We start from the raw sequence: 22,008 nt of genomic DNA on the forward strand, positions 1-22,008 counted from the left end.
CGCTCATCAGAGGAGCCAGGGCATCGCTATATCCGGCTGGTGATGGAGGATTGGAGGCTGCTGTGGTGGCACGAGGGGGACTGTGTCTCCTGGGAGGCCTGGAGCACGTCCCTACCCGAACCTGTGCTTCCTGCTCTCTGCTCCTGTGGCCTCAGCTTGGACCTGCTTCCTCTGCAAAGCTGTCTCCAATCCCACACTGTGTGACTTCTGCTCTTTCCCTGCCTGTCCCCTTTTTTCCCCTCCCCTGGGACTCTGAGCTCCTGGAGGGCAAGGCCTGTGCTTTGTTTACGGTTAAAGCCCCACACTCAGTAAATAACTAAGTACAAAACACATGTACTGGTCTTCCCTGGTGGCGCAGTGGTTGAGAGTCCGCCTGCCGACGCAGGGGACACGGGTTCGTGCCCAGGTCCGGGAAGGTCCCACATGCCGCGGAGCGGCTGAGCCCGTGAGCCGTGGCCGCTGAGCCTGCGCGTCCGGAGCCTGTGCTCCGCAACGGGAGAGGCCACAACGGTGAGAGGCCCGCGTACCGGAAAACAAAAACCAAAACCATGTACTGTTCATAGTGCCACTCAGTTCTCTTACTGAAAGTCACCTTGTGCCCGTCCCCAGAGGCCCAGCCCTGGCCCTCAGGAAGCTCACAGTCTCCCAGGGTAGAGGGCCACACACTCCCCAACTGCAATCCTGTGTAGCCAGTGTCAGACGGCAATCATAATAATAGCCACACTTTTCACGTAGTTCCTGTGTGCCAGGCGCGTGGAGGGGCTGGCTTTGAGCTGTGAGAAAGCCACTGAAGGAGCAATTAACCCTGCTGGTGGATTCAAGGAAGGCTTCTCGGAGCAGATGGCTGGGCTTTTTTTAAATTCATTTTTTATTTCCCACCCCAGGGGTATAATCAAGGTAAAGACCAAGAAAATAAGAGTTAAAACAACTAGGGTCCTTCACTGTGTAAGTGCTCCACATGGATTAATTTATTCATCCTCACAACCCCCTGAGGAGTGCTATTGTGGATCCTATTTAACAGATGAGGAAACAGAGCCAGGGAGGGTAAAAAAGACGCCTAGGGCCACAGGTAAAGCACAGGGCTGGGATACAAACCCAGGCAGTCCTGTTTCTCGGCTCATCTCCTAAGGATGCCCAAGGACTAGTGAGGCTGGGTCCGGAGAGAGATTATGTTTCATGGAAGGAGGGCTGCATCTGGAGATGGGAGACCTCTGATGTCCCAAGGTATTTGGCAGTCTAAGACATATTTGGAAACAAAAAGTGTTTGCTCCTTTACAGCTCACCTGTATTTATCCAACCTTCACATTGCTTATGGAAATAAAATACTAGGTGCATTTCTCTGTCTTCAGACCTGGTTCTGGCGACCAGGACCCAATGCCCTTTTCACTCCTATCCCCTCCTCTCCATATATATACCTAAACCCACAAGCCTGCACCTACATCTGACCTCCCTCACCTACATATAGATGATGGACCCAGACACCTACACGTGGGCCCATCTGCCTTTGTCCCATCCCAGTGCACACCTCCCAGACCTGTGTGCCCAGCCCCACATGATTCCACATCTGCGGGCCCACCTGTACCTGGCCGCACCCTCTCCCACCCCTCTGCTCCCACGTAGGCCCTCACATTCACATAGGCACGTACACAAACAACACACCACACACCCACCTGCCTGTATACACACAGATGAGGTCTGTGTGCCCGACTACCCCACGTGCAGCACCCAGGGACTCCCACCACTACAGAGGAGGAAGCCACAGAAGCAGGGTCAAAGTCCAAAAGGACATTTGGGACTGACGTCCAGGCACCCTGCCAGGGACTCAGGGTCAGCAGTGTTCTGGGGTGAGGAGAATAAGGAGAGAGCAAATCACCTGTCTAGGCTGTGAGGACCACAAGGGAACAGGCAGCCAGGCCCTAGTGCTGGGGGCTTTGGTGCAGTGGAGCTGTTTGATCGTCACAGCTGAGAAGGTGGAGGTCCAAGGAAACCCCACAAATACCAAATGCTGGCAAGGACTTAATAAAGTCTCCCAGAGTTGGAGGACAGGTCAAAGGGCGAAGAAGGGCTGATGCTGTGCGCATGCCTTCATGCTTTCACTTAACCGGTGTGCATGGAGCCCCTGCCCTGGGCCTGCCAGCGTGCTCGGCTTTGGGGCTGAAACAGTAGATGAGACAGACCTGCCCCTCCTCATGGAGCATAGTCTGGTCATAGTAGCAGTCTGGTGATGAGGGTAATAAGAGCAGTTACTAGACCTCACTGTGTGTCAGAATCCTCTTACCACTGACACGTGTTAATGCGTTGACGTCCTATAACACCCCATAAGGAAGCTGCTGACAGCACGCCCACTTTACAGATGGTGAGACTGAGGCACAGAGAGGTTAAGTAACTTGTCCAAGATTTCACAGCTTATAAATGAAGGGGCCAGTACTGGAACCCAGGCAGTCTGAGAGCCCCCCTCCCATGCCGGGAGCCAGGGTTTGATGATGATCCCCAGGAGGCAGAAGGATGCTGCCTCCCATCTGATGGGACACTTAGAGTTTACAAAGCCATTTACACGTACTTTATTTACCCCATTGAACCTCTCAGCCGGCCTCTGAGGTGGATCTCCTTACTCCCACTCTACAGATGAGGGAAATGGAGGTCAAATATTCCAATAATGAGATATTTTCCAGACAGCTAGTAGGTAAGAGGTAGGACTCCAGCCCAGCTGCGTCGGGTCCAGGTGGCACTGTACAGTTTCTGTCAGAACCAGGCCCACTCACCTCCTCATTCTGGGCCTCAGTTTCCCCATGTGTAAAACAAGGAAGAACGAACGCCTGCTGCCCCCTGATTTCCAGGGAATATGTTCGTGTGGTATTAAGTGAACAGAATTAAAAATAAAATAGTAGCTAGAGAGTGGAGATCTTCTGGGTGAAGCACCAGGAATAGGTCCCCTTCTGGTGTCCCTGTCATGGACTTTCCCCACATCCCACTCAGAGGAGGAGTGAGCTCTTGACCACCCCGCCGTGCAGGCAAGCAGCTGGACTCCGGAATCCTGCAGATCTGGGTTCAAGCCCTGCCCTGACAAGGAGCAGCTACACTCTTGGAGAAGTCCCTTTACCTCCTGTCTCCCCCCGGGTCCTGGGGGTGGAAGCATCTGTCTCCAGGGCTGTGGTGAGGAGGACCAAGACACGGGAGGCGTGTTGCCTGCAGTCAGCACTCACATCCCAGTGGCAGTCACTTAAAATTATCCTCCTTATTTTTATCTATCGTCCTGGAAGTGCTCGTGCCTGAGGGGATGGCAGCTCTGTTTCCTGAACTCCTTCCTCCTGGCACTTAACCAAGCTGCCTTCGAAGAAATCCTTTTTCAGCCTTGCTGTGACCCCAGGTGGGGGACCAGTCACATCCTCATCCCTGGGAGTTCTCGGGAGGTGCGGTGGGGAGCTGGCAGGTTCTCCTCCCAAGCTTCCTGCCCACCCACCGGCCCGGCCGGCTCCCCATTCAGCCGCCCCCCAAGGAGGACAGCTAGCACATCCTGAGCATATGGCAAAGGGGTTACTCCGCAGCCCCCTGACTCATCGAGCTGCTGAATAAGCCAGGAGGGGAGGTGACTGATTTAGGGAACATGCCAATTTGATATCAGGGCCTGATCGCTGGAACGCGGCTCCCCGGGGAAGAGAAAATGAAAAATATGACTAAACTGTCCTCCCACACGGGCTGTCATTAAAACAGTGCTTGGTGTGTCACAGATATTTTTTGCTTCATCTCCAACTAATTTGTGCTTCCAACTTTAAAAAACTTTAAAAAGTTTTATTACCCCTTCTCCCACCTCCCCATTTGGTGTGGACTTTGCTCTGCGAGGCCAAGGGAAGGTCAAAGGTGTGTCTTCCCAGCTGCCGTGACCCTCAAAAGAAAGGCAGAGAAGCCCACAGGCGGCCTGGTCTACAGCCCGTCTCACAGCTAAGGCAGAACCCTCCCTCGTGCACCTCCTCCTTTCTCCCCGTCCTCCCATTCCCCCTCTTTTTCTTCCTTCTCCTTCTTCCCCTTCTTCCTCCTCTCCCTCCCCCCGTCCTCTCCCACCTTTCCTTCCTCTCCAGCCCCCACCAACTGCTGTGCCTCTTTGACAAGGAACACCACGAACTGAGGTCTCCAAGGCCCCCCATGGCCTGTGCAGGCCCCGCTGCTCTGCTGTGTTTTGGAGGAGGAGCTTCTGGGAATTGTTTACGAGAAAGAAACCCTCAGGAAGGTCCGGCCGGACCAGGCCCAGAGCCCTGCCCTGCAGGCTCAGTGTCAGCCAGAGAACGTTTCCCTCCCCACACTCTCAGGCCAGGTGGCTCCTGGCCTGGTGACCCCGGGCCAGCCCTTTGCCAGGACCTCCACCAACCCCAACTGGGAGCTTCCCGCGTTGCCACCATGCAGCTCAGTCTGGTAACATTCATTCCTGCCATCTTTAGCCCCCGGGGAGAGAGTCGGTCAGTGTTTACTACGTGCCAGCTACTGTGCTGGCGTCTGGGGGCAGAGCCATAAATGAGGCCTATTTCCTGCCCCTGCTTTCTGGTGATGGGTAGGTAGGTAGAGGGAGGGGAACATACAAAAACGTGTAAACAGATAAACTCACAAATGACTAAGACGACCTCCAACAGAGTGTGGTGGAGGAGATGGAACAGGGTAGGGTGAGAGAGACAGCTTTAGTATCCAGATGCCCCAGCTGAGGGCTGGGGCCCTGAGGCGCAGGACGTCGCTCTGCAAAGATCCAGGGAAGAAGCTTCCAGGTGGAAAGCGAACACACAGCCCAGCAAAGGCCAGTATCAGAACGATCTTGGCATATCTGTGAGGCGGGGGGCAGGCGTATGGCCGGCGCGGGGGCAGGCAGTGAACAAGCTGGGCTGTTGGGAGGCAGCCAGCCACCGAGCACGGGCCCTCACTCACCCTAGGCCAACGGAAGATTTGGAACACGTTTTAGGCGTTATGGAAAGCCTTTGGAGGGTTTGAAGCAGTGGGTGATGTGATCTGGTTTATGCTTTAAAAGCTAACTCTGATGGATGTGTGAAGGATGGATTGTGGGCAGCAAGAGGGACCCAGGTGCCGAGTGAGAAGGCCGATGGCAGAGGCCAGTGATGGGGGCTTAGACCTAGCTGGTCTGCCCTGCCCCCTCGCCTGAGCCGCAGACTCCTCACACCTCACATGTCCAGATCCTCCCCGTACTTGCCTGCCTGTCACAGCCCTCATCACACTGCACAGTAATTATTTATTTGCCTGCCTGTCTTTGAGCAGGACCGTGAGCCCCCAGAGGGCTGGGACTGCCTTCTTTCGCCATCTTCCTGTCCTCAGCCAGCTCGGCCCAGAGCAGCTACTCACCAAGCATCTGTTGACACAGAACCCTCCTTTTCGGTCATCATTTCAGCCAAAAGTCAAGCTGTCCCATCACGTTTGCAGATCTAATGCTCACCACTCAAGCTAAGTCCTGAGTAAAACTCACCTCCTCCAGGAAGTCTTCTTTGATTTTAGAAGATACTTTGCCATATCCTCTAAACCTGTGGGCTCCCTGATTCAAATCCATACCTCCATAGAATGTGGTTTTCAGAAAGCCCTCCTGCCTGTTCTGCTTCTCTTCAGTAGTTGGTTCAGTAGATAATTATCATTCAGTCTTGGCTTAAATGTCAGAGACACCTTTCCTGATGACGGTGTAGAGGATCCCCCGCCCACTACCCACTGTGATTCTCTTTGTGGTACTCTATTATCTTTCACTTACATGCTTGTTTATTTATTTATTGTATAATCTTCCCAAATACAATGTAAGTTCCAGGAAGCAGGACCTTGTCTATCCCGCTCACAGCTGCATCCCAAGTGCCCAGAACAGTGCCTGGCATGTGGCAGGCCCTCGGAAATTCTTTTGTGAGCAAATGACTCCTGAGCTCTTCCTATGTATAAACTGTTGCTATAGGCACCATGGCCCTTCCCTCCAAGGGCAAACCATCTGCCTGAGGTCCTGAGACTCACACCTTGGATGGTTGGCTCACAGGTCGGAGCAATGCCCAAGAAATGATACAACAGGTGCTGTCAGGGTGGGAGCAGAGGGGAGTCAGGGGGCCAGGTGAGCTTCCTGGAGGGCATGAGGGCTGAGACGAGCTTTGGACACTCATTCCCACTGCCAGACCCTTGCTGGTGGGTGTTTCTCCTCCACCTGAAACACTGGACCCTACCCCCTTTGTCCCACTTTGCTGACTCTGGTTCGTACTTCCTGTTTGAAGCCCCTTCTCCAGGAAGCTTTTCCTGTCTCACATGCCCAAGGCAGCGGGAGCCTGGATATCCCTCTCTTGTAAGGCTTCTCACACGGCTTCGGAATGGCCTTTTATTTCTTAGGCTCCCCCAACATACACCCACACACACCCATGCACATGCACAAGAAAGCTGACTCAGTGTGGGCAAGGCGGGCGTTTGATTCACTTCTGATTCCCTAGAACCTAATACAATTCCCAGAATGTAGTAGATGTTCAGAAAGTATGTGTGAAATAAGTGAAGAAGGAGTTTATTCTCTTCCCTGATGGGTAAGGAGCTCCCGAAGTACTGGTACCAATTCATCTGTTTCTTCAGCAAATATTTATGGAGTGCTTACTCTGTACCAGGCACTGTTCTAGGCTCTGGAGATACAACTGTCAACAAGACAGACAAGGCTGCCTGCATTCAGGGAGCTTACACACTAGCTGAGGGACAGGCAAAACAGGAGAAGTAACCGAGCTAATAAGTTAGATGGTGACCAATGCCATGGGGAACAGTAAAACAGAGAAGGGGGCAGGGAGTGTTGGGGATGCGATACTGAGCAGATTAGTCAGGAATGGTCCCTGAGGAAGTGTCAGTAGGGATGCCTCCAGGGAGGTGAGGGGTGCCACACTCAGTCCCATCCCTCCTGCAGCACATCCCTCCAACAAGTCTCCCCTCTTTCTTCTGAATCACTGAATTCTCCTCTCTAATTGACCATTCTTATCGGCATTCAGACATCCTGTTATTTCTTCCTTCTTAAAAATACCTTCCTTTCCTCCCCCCACCTCCCTGCTAACAAACCCTCTCCATTTCTTTGCTTCTCTTTGCAGCAAAACTCCCTGAAGGAATGTTCTGATTCATCTCTTCCCATTCTCTTTTTTTCTTTTCCTTTTAACTTGATAAACATTCATTGTGCTCCCCTGTGCCTGGCACTGTACAAACACTAACTGATTTAACCCTCCTAACAGCCCTTTGAAGTAGGTGATCTCAGATTAGGAAATGGAGGCAAAGAGAGGTAAAATAATTTGCCTAAAGTCACACAGCCAAAAAGAGGCAGAGCTGGGACTTGAACCCCGGGAGGCTGGGGCCCAGATCTGTGCTATTAATCACTGTGCTACACAAGCCCCTGTGTCACGTCTCCTGAAACCCACCTCGCTCGGGATTCTCAAGCCCCGCTCTCTTGAAACTCTTCCTGTCTGGGTCACCGGGACCTCCATGTTGCTAGATCCCATGGTCATTTCTCACCCTTCATCTTTCCTGACGTCTCGAGACAGCAGTATTTAGCACAGTTGGTCACTCTTCTCCTTCTCACAGTTTCTTCTCCAGGCTTCTTGGACCCCACCCTCGCCTGGTCCTCCCACCTTGCTTTCACTCCCTAACAGTCTCCTTTGCCTGCTTCTCTTCTTCTCCCTAACCTGTGGGTTTGGAAGAGCCCACAACTGGGTCCTTCATCCTTTTCTCCATCTATATTCACTCTCTGGTCATCTCGTCTAATCTCCTGGCTTTAAAAACTACATGCTAAGGCTCCTGTATTTATAATCCCAGTGCATACCTTTTCCCTAACTCCAGGCTTATTTATCCACCTGAGTTCTTCACACCTCCACTCAGGTATATAATAGATAATTCAAATTCAACCTGTCCAACTGAACTGATTTCTTCCCCCCTCCCTCCCCAAACCTGCTCCACCCATGTATCTTTGTTGATGGAAATCTCCATCCTTGCAGGTGCTCAAGCCAAAAGCCTTAGCATCCTCCTTGACTCCTCTGTTTATCTCACACCCCACATTCCATCTGTCAAGAAATCTTGCTGACTCTTCTTCCTTCGAGCCCACACAGGACCTGACCGCTTCTCACCATCTCCCCTCCCGCCGTGCCAGCGCATGCCACCATCATCTCTGGATTACATAATGTCTTCCTAGCTGGTCCCCCACTTGCATCCCTGACCCCTTATCTACTCTCATCACAGTGGCCAATGCAACCCTTTTAAGACTTAAGTCAGAGCATGTTTTCCTCTGCTCACAATCCTCTGATGGCTTCCCATTTCATCCAGAGGCAAAGCCTTTATGGTGTCCTCCAAGACCTTCTACCATCCAGTGCCCATAGCCTCTCGGAGTTCATATTGCTCCCCTTCTGGGACGCTCTGTACCCGCCATTCTGTTTGCTGTCCCTCAACTTCTCAGGAACACTCCCACCTTAGGACTTTGCCCTTGGCTGTTTCCATCGCCTGAGATGCTCACCCCCCAGCTGCCCTCACAGCCAACTCCCTCAGAGTCACCTTTTGGATGGAACCTGCCCTGACTTCCCCAGGCTCCCCACTTCCTCTTCCTCTGCTCTGTTTTTTCCTCCATAGAACTGTTCACCTTCTAACATATGCTAAGCTTTACTTATGCAGGTAAACCTCCCCTCACTGCAATGTGAGCTCCAGGGGAGCGGGAATCTTTGCCTTGTTCAGGGATATTCTAAGCAACTAGGACAGAACCCGACAGAACCATGCTCTGTAGACACCTATTCAGTGATGATCTGGATGAAGGCCTTCCAGGCTGGGGACCGATGGTTGCCAGGGGCCTGCTGTATCCTCCCTCCCTGCTAGAGCAGGGTTAGGGACCATCAGTCTGTCCACGGGGCAGACCCCCTGGCAAGACTGCGGCAACTGCCCCGCACTTCCAAGCAGACCCCCGTTCCTGTGTGGGGTGACGTTTGTGGTCCCGGTGGAGGAGCAGGGCGCTACGCACAGCCCAGCAAACTCCAGCGCAGCGACCACATCGCCTCCGTTTACCCAGACAGACCTGTTACATGGAGATAAACACACAGCCCTGGTCTAAAGAGTGATAAACTGACCTCTGCACGCCTCCCGCTTCCCTCGCAGACACAACCAGAGAAGAGGCCCTTGCCAGCAAGGCTGCTGCCAGCCAGTGATGGGAAACGGGATGCGATGGGACCTGAGACAGCGGACGGGCTTGGCTTCTGCCGCCTGCAGCCCCCAGGGTTCTTCGGTCTGTCTGCTGGTTTCTTTTCTTCTTTCTCTAAATGTGTGTTTGCCCTCTTTCTCTTCTGCTTCTCCCTGTCCCTTCTCTCTGTAGCCCCTGCACAGGTTTCTGTCTGTGGCTTTGAGTTTCTCTCTTTCTGGGTCTCTGCCTCATCGTCTGTGTTTTTCTCTCTGTGTGTCCGTTGCCTCTGTCTCTCTCTAATCTTTGCCCTCCTGCATTCCACCTTTCTTTTGCACAGCCTGTCTTTCTGTTTTCCTCTCCATCCGAATCCTCCCCCCATTCTGCTTCTTCTCTTGGCTTCTGGCCTTTGGGGGGCAGTGCTCTGCCTCCTCTCACCAGTTCCACTGGGAATTCCTGCATCCCTTCCCTCCTAACCCTACACTTAGGATTTCCGTCCATGACCTTGGTATGTAATCTGAGCAGAGCCTACGGTCAGCCCCTGCCCTCCCAGCTCCTCTGCTTTCTTTACCAAAGCTCTGGTCCACCTACCAGGGGTGACCTTATCTCAGCTGCTTGTCTCAGTTGGCTTGTCTGGTCGCCCACGGCCTTTGCCAGGACCTGAGATTTTTTCCCCTTTCACTGGGGTTACCCTGCAGTTGGGTCTTAGGCACGAGGTTGGTTCTCTGGGAAAGCTCCCTCCAAATTACAAATCCTTCTCTGCAGCTCCTTCCCACTGACCATGAATTTTCCATCCCTGGCACTCCAAAGTGATTCCTTGTCAGATTTAAGTCCTACCCATCTTTCTCTTTTACAGACAGCATGTCGGATAACTTCATAAAACTTAGCACCAGCCTCTGGTTTATTTGCTTTGATTCGGTCAATTTTAAATCTGGCTTCCTTGCTGGCTCTTCCTTTTCCCAGCCAGTGAATGTTCACCCCCACTACTCCATGATAGAGAAATCACGGAGCACTTGAGCGGTCCTTTGCCTTTGGGGGTTTTGTTTCAGTTGGAAATATTAAGTACTCGAAGGCAGCAAGCAGGTCTGCCTGGGCCCCAGATGAGGTTGAGAAGATGTATTTTTTTTCTCTCCTCTCTCCCCTTCCTCTCTAATTCCTTCTCTAGCATGATCACCACTATGTTGTGTTCTTTATTTTTGTCATTCTCCCCTTCTGTCTCTGGAGACAGCCTTCCCGACCCTCCTCACACCCACCATCCAGAAGGGTATTTTCATAGAAAGCTGTGGAATACTGCAATGGCCTCATGTCCATGAAGGGACCTTGTAAAATGGAAAGCATAATAACTCATGTTTGATAAGTGCTTCCCGGCCTCCTTGCACAGAGAAGCAGCTCTTGAGTGCCCAGGGAGTGTTTCTCCTTGTCTCTTACCTCTGACTCGTAACTGACACCACCCCCACTAAAAACTCCAATTACCCCCCCGCAGACAGATGTGAACAGGAGCCTGCTGGCCTCTCTTCCCACATGCCTCCCCATCCCTGGCTTTGTCACACATGCAGAACTTTCTTCTTAGTGGACTGTAGTGCCTTAGGCATGGAACAGGCCTCTGCTAAACGCTGCAGGAATCCTCACAGCACCATGCCCAGGCAGCATTTACATCTCTTTTGAATGCTGGTCGTGATGGACAGCTCACTACCCTTAGGTCGTAGGCTTAGTGATCAATAATACGTGTGTTGGAGGTCACACTGATCCAGCATCTACTGGTTGTGTCACATGAGGCACATTTACTTAACCTGTCAGTTTTCTCCTTTGTTAAAATGACAACAAAAAAAAATCTTTGTCAGGGTGTTGTGTAATGCAGGGAAAGCGCTTATCACAGGGTGATGCTTTGTACATTCTCAGTAAGTGTTAGCTATTTTATTATTAACTCACAAGGAGGCCTTTGCACGTTCTGAACTGAAATGGCCCCCCAATAAATGGAAGAAGGCCTGGTTCTGCAGTCTGGAGCTACACAAAAGGCACCTAATCCCTCTTGCATGGGATAACCCTTCAAATGTTTGAAGACAGCTTTCATGTTCCTTCTGAATCTTTTCTCCACTTTAGGTATCCTTAGTTTCATCACCTATTCCTCATATTTTTTGATGCTTTCCAGGCCCCTTGCCATCTGGGTCACTGTCCTTTGTACACACTTGTCAATGCTCTTCCAAAAATACACCACATAGAAGTGAAGGTATGACTACAAATTTGTCCTGACCTGCCAAGGGTCCAAATGGGACTGTATTGCCCTTGACCTGGATGCCATAAACAGTCAAAGCTGTATTAGTGTATGTTGGTATGTCTCTTTGTTGATTGGTTGACTTGGTGACCTGTGACCAACTAAAAACTCATGATTTTCACATGAACCTCTCAAGCCCACACTCATCATACTTGCCACATTAATTTTTTTTCTGAATTTTAGAATTTTATTTATATTTTTATACAGCAGGTTCTTATTAGTTATCCATTTTATACATATTAGTGTATACATGTCAATCCCAATCTCCCAATTCATCACACCACACCAACCCCCACCCTGCCACTTTCCCCTCTTGGTGTCTGTACGTTTGTTCTCTACATATGTGTCTCTATTTCTGCCCTGCAAACTGGTTCATCAGTACCATTTTTCTAGGTTCTACATATATGCGTTAATATATGATATTTGTTTTTCTCTTTCTGACTTACTTCACTCTGTATGACAGTCTCTAGATCCATCCACATCTCTACAAATGACCCAATTTTGTTCCTTTTTATGGCTGAGTAATATTCCATTTTATATATGTACCACATCTTCTTTATCCATTCATCTGCCGATGGGCATTTAGGTTGCCCAAATACTAGCAAACAGAATCCAACAACACATTAAAAGGATCATATACCATGATCAAGTGGGATTTATTCCAGGGATGCAAGGATTCTTCAATATATGCAAATCAATCAATGTGATACACCATATTAACAAACTGAAGAATAAAAACCATATGATCATCTCAATAGATGCAGAAAAAGCTTTTGACAAAATTCAACACCCATTTATGATAAAAACTCTCCAGAGAGTGGGCATAGAGGGAACCTACCTCAACATAATAAAGGCCATATACGACAAACTCACAGCAAACATCATTCTCAATGGTGAAAAACTGAAAGCATTTCCTCTAAGATCAGGAACAAGACAAGGATGTCCACTCTCACCACTATTACTCAACATAGTTTTGGAAGTTTTCGCCACAACAATCAGAGAAGAAAAAGAAATAAAAGGAATACAAATTGGAAAAGAAGAAGTAAAACTGTCACTGTTTGCAGATGACATGATACTATACATAGAGAATCCTAAAGATGCCACCAGAAAACTACTAGAGCTAATCAATGAATTTGGTAAAGTTACAGGATACAAAATTAATGCACAGAAATCTCTTGCATTCCTATACACTAATGATGAAAAACCTGAAAGAGAAATTAAGGAAACACTCCCATTTACCACTGCCACAAAAAGAATAAAATACCTAGGAATAAACCTACTTAGGGAGACAAAAGACCTGTATGCAGAAAACTATAAGACACTGATGAAAGAAATTAAAGGTGATACCAACAGATGGAGAGATATACCATGTTCTTGAGTTGGAAGAATCAATATTGTGAAAATGACTATATTAGCCACATTAATTTTTGAACTAATGCAGGATCGACGTTGTGTCTGTTCACTTGCATTGTATTTATTTTGACCCCTACTGCAGGTTGAAGTTCTATTTTTAATTTCATTATTTGAATAGATAATACACTTCGATATTTAAAAATCAAAAAATAGGGCTTCCCTGGTGGCGCAGTGGTTGAGAGTCCACCTGCCGATGCAGGAGACACGGGTTCGTGCCCCGGTCCGGGAAGATCCCGCATGCCGCGGAGCGACTGGGCCCGTGAGCCATGGCTGCTGAGCCTGCGCGTCCAGAGCCTGTGCTCCGCAACGGGAGAGGCCACAACAGTGAGAGGCCCGCGTACTGCAAAAAAAAAAAAAAAAAAAAAATCAAAAAATATAACAGGGTAAACTGTGAAAAGTTTCCAGGCCACCCTATCTGCCCAAACTTCTTTCTCCCCACATAGATGGTGAGCACGTTCTTAGTTTTTTATGTATCCTTCTGGAGTTTCTTTATGCAGCTACAAGCCAATACCAATATTGGTTCTTATATTTCACCTGCTTTTTACACAAACAGAAGCATATGGAACACACTGCTCTAAAGCTTGGTTTTTTCACCTGACAATGTCTGGGATCCTTTTGAATCTTCAGTCCTTCATCTGACATAATGTCATATCTACCAGACTTGTGACATCTGTACCCAAAGTAAGCATGTCATCGATGTCTTTATCCAAGCTGTTGATAGAAATGTGTGGAGCCCGGAAGCCTGTCATCATGGACGTGCCCCAAGCTGATGCCCATCCATAAACCAACACTGCCATGCACAGTCTTCCAGTGGCACAACTAACTAGGCTGATTCTCAACCCATTTTCTCCTTCTTCTTCTCAAGGAATGTGCACAAACATATCAAATACCTCACTAAAGAACTGGGTATATAGAAGCTTCCTGATTTATCAGTCTAGAACAGTGGTTCTTAACTAGGGAAGATTTTTCCCTAGGGGACATGTGGCAATGTCTGGAGACATTCTTGGCTGGCACGACCAAATGTATGAACTGGGGGAGAAGGGCCTTCTACTGTCATCCAGTGGGTAGAGGCCAGGGTGCAGCTAAACATCCTACAATGGAAAGAGCAATCCCCTTCCCCCTACCCCTACACACAGCAAAGAATTGTCAGGTCTATATGTCAAAGTTGAGAAACCCTAATCTAGAACATTACCAAAATTAAAAAAAAAAAAATTTGAAGATTGATTTGACATCTCTTGGTTTTGATAAATCCTTGTTGGTTCTTAATAATCACCACTTTCCAAAAGTTACATTAACATAAATTTATTTTTGGCAAGAGAGAATCCTCTGATTGAATGAAAAGTCATCTAGACTCTCCAGTCTCATGTAGAGAGTCCCCAGATTTGGGGGGTTGCTCCTCTCGTGGGCAGTAAGTTCCTCCAGGGATGCCCTGCTCCATGGAGATATCTCAGTGAAAGAGTTTCCTCTCTAGTGATTTCTGTCCAGTTTCCCAGGACTGCTCACGTTCCTAGTGATGACTTCAGTTCTGCCTTCTCACCCTCCATGCCTCTTGTCCCAGCCAGGAATGTTACAGAATCTATGGAAAGTTAGGAAGTCTTGTGGAAATGTCTGTCCCTCTTTAAATGTGCCCATTTCCCACTTAGGGAGGTATCGGTGTCCCAAAAAGAACAACTCAAAAACCTTGACAAATGGAAAAGTAAATAAATAAAACAATTTCCCACATCTCTTTAGAGGACTAAATCTAACGAGGATTGAGCTGAGGCATTAAAGGAGTTGTTGGTGTCCAGCAGGGCTGCCAGCCAGGAATGATCTATCTCCATATTCACTGAGCTCCTACTGTATCCAAACTGCTGTTAGGGCCCTATCTGTTCAGGGATAAAGAAATCATGGACCCAGCTCTTGAAGAACTGATGCCTGTGTAGTGCAAAACAAGAACTTGAAACAGATCTGCATCCGAATCCCACAGAGATAGTGAGATTGTGTTAATTAGACATAGTCCTTAATGCCTTGAAGTGTCAGTTTCTCCTCTGTAAGAATGGAGATAGCAATAGCTATCTCATGGTCATGAAAACAAAATGAGAACAAGCATCTGAAATCCCTTGTGCACCTAGTAAGAAGCCAATATTGTAGTTACTATTAAATACTCTAATATCCTAGTACAGATATGCGACATGCAGAATTTGATAAGCACTAAAAAATGGCATAAAGTACTGGACACATAAAGAAAGAGCCATTGATGTCACTGAAAGTGTTGTGAAGGACACTGAACTTGGGATCACTGGGAGACCTGGCTTTGAATCCCTCCTCTGTCACTCAGGAGTTGTGTAAACATGGATGCTTTGCTTCATTTCTCTAAGCTTCTGTTTTTTCATCTAAAAAAATGGATATAATAGGACCTACCTAAACCTCTCAGATGCTTGTTGAATCCATGGTTAAGTTTTAACCTAGGAGACTTCTTGAAATAGATGGCATTTGAGCCAAGCCCTGAGGAACGAGGAGGGTGTTCGTAAGGGCAAAAAGGACCAAGAGGACCTCTCAGGGTGAGATAAGAGCTGAGCTAAGAAGGGAATCGTGAATATTTGTGAAACTCTCCAGGAAGTTAAGAACATAAGCTTGGGGTATCAGACAGACCTTGGTCAAGTCACGTATGCTCTCTAAGCCTCAGTTTTTTCATCTGTAAAAAAATAACCTGCAAGGTCGGTGTGAGTGTTCAGTGAGTAACATACGAAAGCATTTAGCTCAGTGCCAGGCACGTGGTAAGTGCTTAATGGACCATCACTGTTGGACCTGTGGCTCGGGGCTTGATCTTGGGGCTGGAATGTCTGGATGGGCCAGTCCTCAAGGACCTTGTATACCAGGTCAAGGAGGAGGCCAGTTGTCTGGACACCAGGAAGCCATTCCCAGCTTTGGAGAGTGACAGGACAGAGTTTTAGGCTAACTCCGGGCAACGCTGTGGAGGGTAGGCTGGCGAGGAGGGTGCGTAGAGGCAGGGAGACCAGTTGGTCCAGAAAGCTGGGCTGCAGTTTCGTTTTTCCCATGTCTTTACTTTGGACTCTGGAGCAAGCCCCAGAGATTCAGCAAAGCCCCAGGCTTACAGGTGGGCTGGGCCGAGGTCCTGGGGGGAGTGCAGAGTTCGGGCCCCTCCCCGCCGGACACTCTTCCACCACCCTCACCAGCCTCCCTGTGACAGCTGCCGCTCCCACCCCCAGTCCCCGTTTGGAGCAGTGATTAATACAGGTTTAAAATAATCTTTGTCTTCTCCCTTTGTCCGCCCCCAGCACAGCCGCTGCTCTCCTCCCATCCCCCCACCCCTCGCGGCCACACCTCAGAAACCAGCCTCAGGGCAGCTTGGGCCTGGGGCCCGGCCTGGGCTCCTTCCCACACTGTCATCCCCACACACACTCGAGACCCAGAGCGGACAACATACCTTCCCTTCCGGGCTCCTCCTTGGCCCTGGACCCCGCAGTGCTCTGCCCCAGTGTTCTGGGCTGGGGCAGGGAGAGGCCCAGTGAATTGCAAATTGGAAGCAGCAGGCCCTGGCTCACTCCGGTGTGGAATGCTGGTCATTTCTTCCAGACATGTGTGGAGCTCTCCATGCCTCGATTTCGCCATTGGTCCTCTGACTTCTTTTCCTTCCCAAAGAACTTTTTTTTTCATTTCCTCATTGATGCTCCTAAGTTGGGGGCATGGATAATGCCATCCCATTAAACCGATGTGGAAAACCAAAGCTCAGAGAGGCTAAGTGGCTTCCCCAAATGTCAGAGCGGGCTCCAAAGCACACCTCGTCTGTCCTGAAGAGGCCATCCACCTGCCTCGCTCCAAAGCTACCGGGTCTCCATTCCTAGTCCTTCAGTCCACCAGGGCACCAGTGACAGTCCTCACATTCCTCTTCTCCCTGGAATAAATCTGTAATTAACAGACACTTGCCCCTGGAAGCCAGGCAACTGGAGGCTAGCACAGCACTTCTGTCTGGCTCCAGCCATGGAAGTTGAGGCTCAGGGGAGGACACGTGGGCACGGATAAGGCAAAACAGCAGAGAGTGGATCGAAATGGATAAGACTGGAATGTCAAATCGTGGGGTATTATAGTTCAAAGGGATGCAAAGATATCTAGTCTACTTCTCTTATTTTCCAGAGAGGGAAACTGAGGCCCAGAAAGGGGAAGGGGGCACTCGGAGCCACACAGCTGCAGGACGATGGGCTGACCTCTGAGGCCTTGCCCTCTGCCCAGCCGTGGAGGCCACTCTGGACTGCCACTGTGTCACGTGAGGTGTAGAGCCTGCCCGCACCGTTTCTCCCCTCTGTGATGTCAGAGGTGATGACATAAAGAGAATTTGTTTTCCCAGCACAAGTAGCCAGAGTCAGAAGGCGTTAGGAAAGAAAGAAACGTGTCAGATGACAGGGAAGCCAACCTGGAGTTAAACCTGAGAAAGCGGAGGAGAGAAGCCACGTGAGGGCAACTGGTGGGGACTTGAGCCACCGCCGCAGCCTTGGGCAGGTGCTCACTTGGCTGCCAGGCTAAACTGTGCATCTGAGAGCACAAAAGGCACTTTCTCTGCTCTGTCTGGTGGGAGAGCCAAAGACCTCACGCTTGTGCTCACACAGCTGACAAATGCTGAGTTAATCCCAGATCACTTGCTTAGTATTAAAAAAAAAGATGGGACGGAGATGGGGAAATGTGTCATTTTGGGTAGGAAAGGACTATGTTTGATGGTCTGGATGGAGTCAGGCTAAATATTTAATGTTCTTGACAGAGACCTGGAGGGGGCTGTTTCTTTCTCTAAACAGTGACGCGCAAGGCTCCCGGGCTGGGAGACAGAGGCGCCGGCAGCTGGAGAGCTGCTTCCGGCTGCCTCTTAGGGGAAAGGCGGGAGAGAGAGGAGGCCAAGTGAAGGATGCAACAGAGGATGTGGGAGCAAAGGGCCAGTGCAGCCAGAGGCTGGGGGGCAGAGGTGGCCGGGACCAACCGAGAGCTCCCTTTATTACAAAAATAACAGTTCTTTACGTTTGGAATACAACCCTGTTGTAACTACCTAGCAGTGGGAAAGCAATTTCCAAGCAGCTTTATTTTTCTGCTCCCCAACCAAATGTGCAACGAAACATCCACCCGGGAATAGCAGGAGTGAAGACACACGGCAGTAACTATGATATTTAAATGTTTCCGCAGTAGAAATTTCAGTAAGGTTTAAATGAACCATAAGCTGATTTCTTTCTGGATTAGTTTTTTTCTCCTCCTCCTTTATTACTTAAGACATTGTGCTCCTACACCATATTTCTATGGCACTAGCAAAGAAGTCCCAGCAGGAAACTTCAAAACTTTGTTACCATTCTGAGCATCTCTCTCCCAATCCATTCCCCAGAGGAGATAGGCACCCCTCCATCCACCCAAGACATTAGCTGGGTGAGCCTGAGGCCACAGGGTCTCACCTCAGACCCCAAAGCTGCCCTGGGTAGATTCCACCCAGGCTGGCAAACGCTCTTCGGCCCCCACGTCCTTAGTTGCACCTCCTGCAGTAGTGGTTGCCAATATTTAACCTGGTGAGAGTAGATAAGCTTGATCAAGCCCTTGTCTCAAGTATCCCTCTGCTGAGTCTAGCCTGAGCTGGGGTCCTGGCAATGGATAATGTCTAAAATCAGAAGGTTTAGCATCTTCCTATATTACTGTCATATGTATGATTCTTTGAATACTGGGCAAGCTCTAGGCTTAGAGGGGGATACAAGGAAGGGTAAATTATTGCACCAACCTATAAACATCTAATGATAGCTAAAATGTATACAATGCTACTACAGGGTTCGTTTAATCCTCACAACAGCCTTGAGTGGTTGCCACTGTCATCATCCCAGGTTTCAGATGAGGAAACTGAGGTACAAGGAGCTTAAATAACTCACCGAAGATCTCATAGGCGGTAACATCAGAGCTGTGATTGACCCAGAGGATCTAGCTCCAGCATAAGTGGTGACCCTTCACTATACCCTGCCTCGCCAGCCTGCCCCCAGATTCACCTCCTTGGGTCTGCATTGCAGAAACATTGACCTCTCTTGGAATTAAAGTATTTGAAATCTTCTGGATGAGTCAACACTGGAATGAGTGGTGAAGCTTATGGTGGTACCTTCCTCGGAGACCTTGAAGAACTACAGAGACCACACGTCTGGATGAGAGCCCTTCCTTTTGGAGGCAGGAGACTGGAAAAGACAACGCCCTTGAATTCAGTCATTGTCTTCCCAAGACAATACTTGCATATGGACACCCAAGCAAGCTTCTCTCTGCAAGGCTGAGATAAAGCATGTTCAAACTCTCACACCACATGGTTCTTTTCAGCCCTGTAGCACATACAGAGCTGGGGAAGAATGAAAAGTTCTGTGTATGGACTTTTAATTTCAAGCTATGAAAAACAGGCCATATCTAGGAATACTTGGCCAGAGAAGTGCCTTCATGCTGAGTTTCCTACTCAAGGTGGCATTTCAGGGGCCATTAGAGTATCCCCTGGAAGCTAAGAGGCCAGCATGCAAATGCACTGACTCAGAACCTTCCCGTACAGGCAGAAACCCAGCCCACCACATTCCAAGCCAGGTCCCCACCGATGAATATTTATGGTGCTGGTATAGTCAGGGTTCTCCAGAGAAACAGAGCCAATAGGAGATACATATTCTGCATAAGGAATTGGCTTACACTATTACAGAGGCTGAGAAGTCCCAAGACTGCTGCTGATGAGCTGGAGACCCAGGAGAGCCAATGTGTAGTTCCAGTATGAGTCCGAAGGCCCAAGGACCAGGAGAGCCAATGGTACAAGTTCAAGGAGTAGAGCTGATGTTTCAGTTGGAGTCCAAAAGCTGAAAAAGACCCATGTCCCAGCTCAAGCCATCAGGCAGGAGTTTCCCCATAATTTGTGGAAGGGTCGACTTTTGCTTCTATTCAGGTCTTCAGCTGATTGGATGAGGCCCACCCAAATCAGGGAGGGCAATGTGCTTTTCTCAGTCTACCAACCACATATTAATCTCAACCAAGGACACCCCACAGACTTACCCAGAAGAGCGTTTGACCAAATATCTGGGCACCCCACGGCCCAGTCAAATCGACACCAAAGTAGCCATCACAGCACCTCTGCTTTCTCTACCCCTTGCCCTCCAACTATTGTTCTAGGAGGCGGGAATGTGGGGAGAGTGCTTAGGATACCCCAGTAGCTCCACTAGTGGGGCTGCCCTTTCTGCTGGCCTCCTACATCCGTGTCCTTTGGCAGCCAGCTGTGCGGGTTAAAGTACCAATGCCTGACAATGGGAGTGCCTCTCTTCACGCCTTACCCGCTTCGTTTCCTCCCAGGACCCCATACGACCAGAGAAATGGAGCAGAGAAGCCAGAGATGGGGAGAGAGGTCCACATACGGGTCCTGTCTTGTCTGTGACCTTGGGCCTCAGACCCAGGCACCCTGGATGGGCAGATGGTAGAGTGGAAGCAGAGTCCCTGTATCTCCCCTTTGCTCATCATCTGAGCTCATGCCGGCTAGCAAGCCTCCTCTTATTAGGAATAATAAGGCCATATTGTGGCTGACAGGAGGGAAGCTCATTTCACACTCTGGGAAGTGGGATTCGGCAAAGAGACATGAAGAGGTTTCACGTACATGCTTCTCTGCCTGCTAATCTGAAAGCTGGCAGTGGCAACAGGCCAGAGGAGATGAGTACAGACTTCCCTTTCCAGTAACCCAGAGGTGAGATAGCACTGAGGTTCACGTGGGGGCTTTGGTCCCTGGTATACCTCATCCTCCATCTACCAGCTGAGTGACCTTGGGCAAGTCACTTAACCTTCCCATGCCTCAGCTTCCTCACTTGAAAGAAAAAAAAAGAGAATAATAACACCCACTCCATATGATTGTTTTTGTGAGGGTTAGATGAATTCATCTATTTATAGATGAATATATATATATATGGCTTTAAAAATGCCTGGCTTTTTTGCAGCAACGTGGATGGCCCTAGAGATTATCATACTAAGTGAAGTAAGTCAGAGAAAGGCAAATATCATATGATATCACTTATATGTGGAACCTAAAAAAAAAAAATGAAACAAATGAACTTACATACAAAACAGAAACAGACTCACAGATATAGTAAACAAACTTATGGTTACCAAAGATGAAAGGAGGGGAGGGATAAATTAGGTGTTTGGGATTAGCAGATACAAACTACTATATACAAAAGAGATAAACAAGGACCTACTGTAGAGCACAGGAAACTATATTCAATATCTTGTAATAAACTATAATGGAAAAGAAGCTGAAAAAGAATATATGTGTGTGTGTGTGTATATATATATATGTGTGTGTGTGTGTGTATATATATATATATATATATATATATATATGTAATTGAATCACTTTGCTGTACACCAGAAACTAACACAACACTGTCAATCAGCTATACTTCCATTAAAAATAAAGCCTGGCTCTAGGTAGGGCCCCAGTACATGTTAGCTATTATTAATACCCATCAGCCTCCTTTTGCTTCCTGAGATTTGGAGAATCAGTTTTCTCCTAGTGGAATATCCACAGCAAATTTAAAGTTCTAGCTGGCTTCCTGCACAGCTAAATGTGTGCCCTAGGGGAATGAACTTACTCTAATTCTTAAGGGTCAAGAGCTCTTTCCCACTGCTCCACTACACGTCATGAGGCTGAGGGTCAACAGCCACGGGCTTAGTGAGTTTGGGAATAATCCATAAGACCCTCCATTATCACGCTTCTCTCCCGGTGTGGATAATTGAAGAATGGTTGTGGATCTCTGATACACAAGATAGAACTACACCTGTATCTTCCTCATAGTTTCCCACTTCCTCCATGCCCCTCCCAGCCCTGAAGCCCTGCATAGTCTTCTGGGGCCTTCGTCACTGGTTATAATCATGTCAGAAGTGAATGATCTACTCCCCTCCTGCAGGCAACTCAAAGTGTCTTCTCCCTGCTTCCCCATCCCCAGGCTCCACCCCCACTTCTCCAGTGTGTGCACGTAGGTGTACAAGAGCTGAAAGTGTTAGGGACACTGGTTTGATGCAGTTTCAAGCATTTTTTGGATATAGGCAAAGCTGAGATTTAGGGAAACCTCTTCTCTAGATCTTCACTAGAGATTGGTAATACTCTAAACAAAGACAACTTGTCAGCCGAGCACACTGCCTGGCACATAGTAGGTGCTTTTCTAAATGCATTTGAATGAGACAGGAT

This window comes from Delphinapterus leucas, chromosome 1, assembly GCF_059928025.1.
Source record: "Delphinapterus leucas isolate spDelLeu-1000000601 "Yukka" chromosome 1, BTC_Dleu_Yukka2, whole genome shotgun sequence".
Classification (NCBI taxonomy): domain Eukaryota; kingdom Metazoa; phylum Chordata; class Mammalia; order Artiodactyla; family Monodontidae; genus Delphinapterus; species Delphinapterus leucas.